The sequence below is a fragment of the Pantherophis guttatus genome, chromosome 8 (genome assembly GCF_059756535.1).
Source record: "Pantherophis guttatus breed Tessera chromosome 8, ASM5975653v1, whole genome shotgun sequence".
NCBI classification, from domain to species: domain Eukaryota; kingdom Metazoa; phylum Chordata; class Lepidosauria; order Squamata; family Colubridae; genus Pantherophis; species Pantherophis guttatus.
Window position 1 is genome coordinate 62,207,906 of NC_142070.1, and position 6,016 is coordinate 62,213,921.

General features: G+C 49.2%; 1 long non-coding RNA gene across 1 annotated transcript in view; it reads right to left on the minus strand.

The window, feature by feature from the left end:
- The window catches only part of LOC117674691 (uncharacterized), a 43,343-nt gene that overhangs the window by 36,900 nt on the left and 427 nt on the right, over positions 1-6,016 (minus strand). The gene's annotated exons all lie outside the window — the stretch shown is intronic.

Here is a 6,016-nt window from a genome sequence, read left to right on the forward strand (position 1 = left end):
TACATAACCCCCAGTATCTTAGTTAGTTTTTTGTGAATTTTAAGGTACTTATTGTTTGATTGTTTGATTGTTTCAATTTTTATATTATAGTTTTATCCAATTGTAAACTACCCACAATCACGTGACAGTGAGATGGGTGGCAAATAACAAAATAAAATAAAATAAAAATGTACAAGTATAGTTACTGTATACTGATTTCCATAATGGAAGATTGATTGATTGATTGATTGATTGATTTTTGATTGATTGATTGGCTGCCCATCTTACCATAAAGTAACTCTGGATGGCTTACAGTCATAAAAATTATATCTACATTAAAACATAAATTAATTAAAACCAAAAATTAAAATCTAAGTGTCAGGTTCCGAGTCAGGAAGTGGAAAGAAACACCAGACCACAAGAGGGATGTTGTAGTAAAGGTTTGGCTTCCGAGATTCGGCACGTTCCAACAATCACCCAGCATTTCTGTGAAATATTGTCAGCTCTAACCCTATTTATTTATTTATTTATTTATTTATTTATTTATTTATTTATTTATTTATTTATTTATTTTATTTTATTTTATTAAATTTCTATACCGCCCTTCTCCCGAAGGACTCAGGGCGGTGAACAGCCAGAAGATAAAACACAGAGATACAAAATTTAAAATAGATTAAAATGAATTAAATAATTTGGCTGAATTTTAAAATACCCCATAACAAATTAAAATTTATATTTAAAATTTAAAATTTAAATTTAAAAGAGGAGAAGATTTAGACCAGGCCAGTTTGATGAAATAAACACGTTTTAAGCGCGCGATGGAAGGTGCGCAGATCCGGGATCCTCCGTATCTCCAGGGGGAGCTCATTCCAGATCATAGGTGCCCCCACAGAGAAGGCTCTCCCCCTAGGGGCCGCCAGTCGACATTGTTTGGCCGACGGCACCTGGAGGAGCCCCTCTCTATGGGAGCATACTGGCCGGTGGGAGGCTGTTGGTGGTAGCAGGTGGTCCCGTAGATAACCAGGTCCTAAGCCATGGAGCGCTTCAAACGTGGTAACCAAAACCTTGAAGCGCACTCGGAAGACCACCAGGAGCCAGTGCAGCTCGCGCAGGAGATGTGTTATATGGGAGCTCCACGTTGCTCCCATAACCACCCACGCGGCCACACACTGCGCCAGTTGGAGCCTCCGAGTGCACCTCAAGGGGAGCCCCATGTAGAGAGCGTTACAATAGTCCAGATGAGAGGTGACAAGGGCATGAGTGACTGTGTGTAGGGAGTCCCGATCTAGAAAGGGACGCAACTGGTGGATCAGGCGAACCTGATGAAAAATCCTCCCGGTCACGGCCGTCAAATGCTCTTCTAAAGACAGCCGTGAATCCAGGAGGACGCCCAAGTTGCGAGCCCTTTCTGTGGGGGCCAATGATTCGCCCCCAATAGTCAACGATGGCACCAGCTGACTATATCGGGACGTCGGAAACCACAGCCACTCGGTCTTGGATGGGTTGAGCCTGAGCCTGTTTCTCCCCATCCAGATCTGTACGGCCTCCAGGCACCAGGACATCACTTCAAGGGCATCGTTGGGGTGGTCCGGGGTAGAGATGTACAGCTGAGTGTCGTCAGCGTACTGATGGTACTTCACCCCGAAACCACGGATGATCTCGCCCAGCGGCTTTACATAAATGTTGAACAAAAGGGGCAAGAGGACCGATCCCTGCGGCACCCCACATATGAGGGGCCTCAGGGTTGACCTCTGCCCCCCTGTCAACACAGACTGCGACTGGTCGGAGAGAAAGGAGGAGAACCACCATAGTACGGTGCCTCCCACCCCCAACTATTCCAACCGGTACAGCATGATACCATGGTCGATGGTATCAAAAGCCGCTGAGAGATCTAACAGGACCAAGACAGAGGAGCAACCCCTGTCCCGAGCCCTCCAGAGATCATCAACCAATGTGACCAATGCCGTTTCCATGCTGTACCCAGGCCTGAAACCCGACTGGAACGGATCTAGATACGACGTTTCATCCAGGTACTGGGGAAGCTGTCGCGCAACCACACTCTCAACAACCTTTGCAACAAAGCGAAGGTTGGAGACTGGACGATAATTAGCCAATACTGCTGGGTCCAGGAAAGGCTTCTTGAAGAGAGGCCTCACCACTGCCTCCTTCAAGGCGGCGGGGAAGGCACCCTCACCCAATGAAGCATTTATAATCCCCTGGAGCCAGCCTCGCATCACCTCCCGGGAAGCCAGTACTAACCAGGAGGGACACGGGTCCAACAAACATGTGGTCACGTTCAATCTACCCAGAATCCTGTCCACGTCATCTGGGGTCACAGGATCAAACTCGTCCCAGATAACATTCTCAAGACCCGCCTCCGTCACCCTCGCTGGACTTACCCAGTCGGAGTCCAGACCTTCCCGAATCTGAGTGATTTTGTCATGCAGATATTGAACAAAGTCCTCGGCTCTCCCCTCCAAGGGGTCCTCCCACGCTTCCTGGTGGAGCAGGGAGTGGGTCACCCTAAACAGGGCGGCCGGGTGATTATCTGATGACGCAATAAGAGCAGCAAAATGGGTACATTTTGCTGCTTTTATCGCCACTAGGTAATTCTTAATATGAGATCTTACCAGTGTCCGGTCCAACTACTCTCTAGGCGTCTTTTCTGGCGCTTCATCTCCCTCAGTTCCTCGGTAAACCAAGGAGCCAGGTGAGAATGGCACCGGGTCAGAGGCCGCAAAGGCACGACTCGATCCAGAGCTCTAGCAGCCGCTCTATCCCAGGCGGCCACTAGGTCTCCCGTCGAGGCATGTGCAAGATCCTCTGGGATTGGCCCAAGCTCCATCTGGAACCTATCAGGTTCCATCAGGCACCTGGGGCGGTACCATCTTACCAGTTCCGCCTCCCTGCGGCGGGGTACCACAGTTCAAAGGTCAAGGCGAAGGAGAGAGTGATCCGACCATGACAAGGGCTCAATGACTATGTCCCCTATCTCAAGATCACTCAACCACTGTCCAGAAACAAAAACCAGGTCCAGTGTGTTTCCCTCCCTGTGTGTAGGGCCATGAATTAGCTGGGTCAGGCCATGGCCGTCATGGAAGCCATGAACTCCCGAGCCACCTCAGATGCCTCACCCGCGGACGGCAGGTTAAAATCCCCCATGACCATAAATCTGGGGGTATCAACTGCCACCGCAGTTGTGCTCCCATCACTGTTTTTATACTCTGTGCACTCCGCCCATCTACTCCACCCTCTAGCTCCACCCCATACCCCAGTGTTGATTGGTGTGTTCTGGCTGCTCCCCCCATTCAGGCATGGATCGCAATTAATCCAGGACTGTCGGCCCTGAGAAGCCCTCATTAATGCTGGCTAAGGCAGCCAAAGTGGTGTTTGCACAGACGCAGTTCTATCCGCCTCTCAGCTGAGGGGTGGCAACTCATCCGATGGCGCTGGAGGACATGGAACACCTTGGAACCAGTGGGGAGAGTCTGGGGGGGAAGCAGGTGGCATTCTTGTGAGTGTTTCAGTTTCGGGAAGCAAGGTGGCAGGATCTGTTAGTCCCCATCCTCCCTGGAATGACAGCCTGGTGGCGATGTGGGGCTGACACTAAGTACACATGGGGAGGGTGAGGCAGAATGGAGGGAGGTGAGATCTGTTGTTATTCAATCAACCACTTCCACTGTACTGTTCCCCCATTTGTGCCTCAGGCCAAATGGTAGAGCCACATCTTTAGGCCCTTACGAAAGGCTGGGAAGGTTGAGGTTAATTTCACATCAGGGGGCAAATATTCCAGAGTGTAGGAACAACAGCAGAGAAGGTCCTCCTGGTTTCCACCAGCCAGAAAAATCAGGCTGATGGAACCCATAGCATGCCTCCTCTGCTGACAGGAGTAGGATGGGCCAATCCCAGCAGGATGAGATGGTCTCTCAAGTAACCTGGACCCATGCCATGTAGGGCTTTAAAAGTGACCACCAACATCCGGAAGCAGACTGGCAAACAATGCAGCTCACAAAACAGCGGTGTTACAGGGCCCATTCTTGGGGTCCCCAAAACTGCCTGGATGGTTTACATAAGCTGTAGCCCTAAAAGCTCTTCAAGGGTAGCCCCATGTAGAGTGCATTACAATAGTCCAACTATGAGATGTCTATAGAATGAATAACTGAGTGCAGGGAATCCTGATACAGGAAAGGCTGCAACTGGCACACAACATGAAGTTGTGCAAAGGCTCTCCTAGCTGTGATTGGCACCTGCTTCTCGAGCAAGAGAGAAGCCCAAGGAGAATGCCCAAGTTGTGGACTGGATCTGTCTGGGCAGTGCCGCCCTATCCAGAGTCAAAGATGACAAAGTCCTGGATCATGGAGCCCCATGTCCCCAAAGCCATTCAGTTTTGCCAGGGTTCAGTCAAAGTCTGTTGTCCTCCATCCAGGCCTCCACAGTCTCCAGGCAACCCAAGTGGGCAGCCACAGTATCACTTGGGTCACAAAGAGTGGAAATATAGAGTTAGGTGTCATCAGCATACTGTAGATACCTCAACCTGTGGTGACAGATGATCTTGCCCAGCAGTTTCATATAGATGTTTAAAAGGAGTGGAGAGAGTACTGAATTCTGTGGCACACCACAAAATAGCTGTTGAGAGCTATTTTGATACTGTGCTGCCCAGCCCCAGTCACTGCAGCCGGCCCAAAAGGATACCATGGTTGATGGCTGCTGAGAGGTCCAGGAGAGCGAGGATGGTTGCACTACCCTCATACCGCTCTCAGTAGAGATGATTGACAAGCATGACTAATGCCATTTCTGTCCATAACTGGGCTTGAATCCTGACTGGAAGGAGTTCAGATAATCCATTTTATCCAGGACCCTCTGCAGCTGCCAGACCAGGGGTGAAATCTACTTACCTTCCTTACAGGTTCAGAAGCGCATGCACCCCGCATGTGACACATGCACGCGCAGACCTTCTGCGCATGTGCAAAACCTTCTGCGCATGCACAGAAGGTAAAAACACATTACTTCCTGGTTAAAACCAGGAAGTAATGACACCTGGGGGTGGGCAGAGCTTCGCTCCACCATCGCTACCAGATCACTGAACCAACGGCCAAGATTGCTACCGGACCGGCTAATCCGGTCCAATCTGGGAGCATTTTACCCTTGTGCCAGACCATCACCTTTTCCACAACCTTCCCTAAGAATTAGAGTTTATTAGTCGGAACCTTGACATTAAACCAACTCTTAACCTCCTGGGATGGGTTGGCATGAAAAGGTTCCAAATTATATATCCCCGGTACCTTCTGGGTCCAAGTTCTGCAGAGAAGCTGCAGAAGTACAAAAATAATTTTCATGGTCAGCAATGAAAAAGGACATTGAAAGCTATGTAAAGAGCTGTGTGGTATGTGCACAATGAAAAATAGACCTGGGAAACCCCCAGGATTGTTACCACAAGTGGCCAAATTGTCATGACCATGGGAGAAGATAGCAATGACTTTATCGTGGAACTCCCAGAAAGTGAGGGAAACACCATAATTTAGACAGTGATTGATCTTTTTTCAAACAGGCTCACTTCATTGCCTGTTCCGACCTCCCTTCAGCCCACAAACTGGCAAAGCTGTTCCTGGAGCATATTTACCGAATGCATGTAGTTCCAAAGAGAATCATATCTAATCGGGAGGTCCAGTTAATGGCAAATTCTGGAGGGAGTTCATAAATTGGGTCTTCCCAGGGGCTTAGTTTGGGTTTTCATCCAGGTACCAATGGGATGGCGGAACGAGCTAACGCAATGATAGAGCAGTACTTGAGGTGCTATGTCAATTACCAACAAACCAATTGGGCTGACCTATTGCCTTTCACTGAGGTGGCATACAACAATGCTGCACATTGCAGCATGGGCTTTATGCCTTTTAAGGTGGCCACAGAGGTGGAATTTGTTCCCATGCCTGGGTACCCTCAGGAGCACCCTTCTCAGTAAGCCTGACTGAATGGGTAGACTCCCTCCAGGATGCCTGGGAGAATGTAAAAGGGGCACTAACAAAAGCAGGCAGACAAA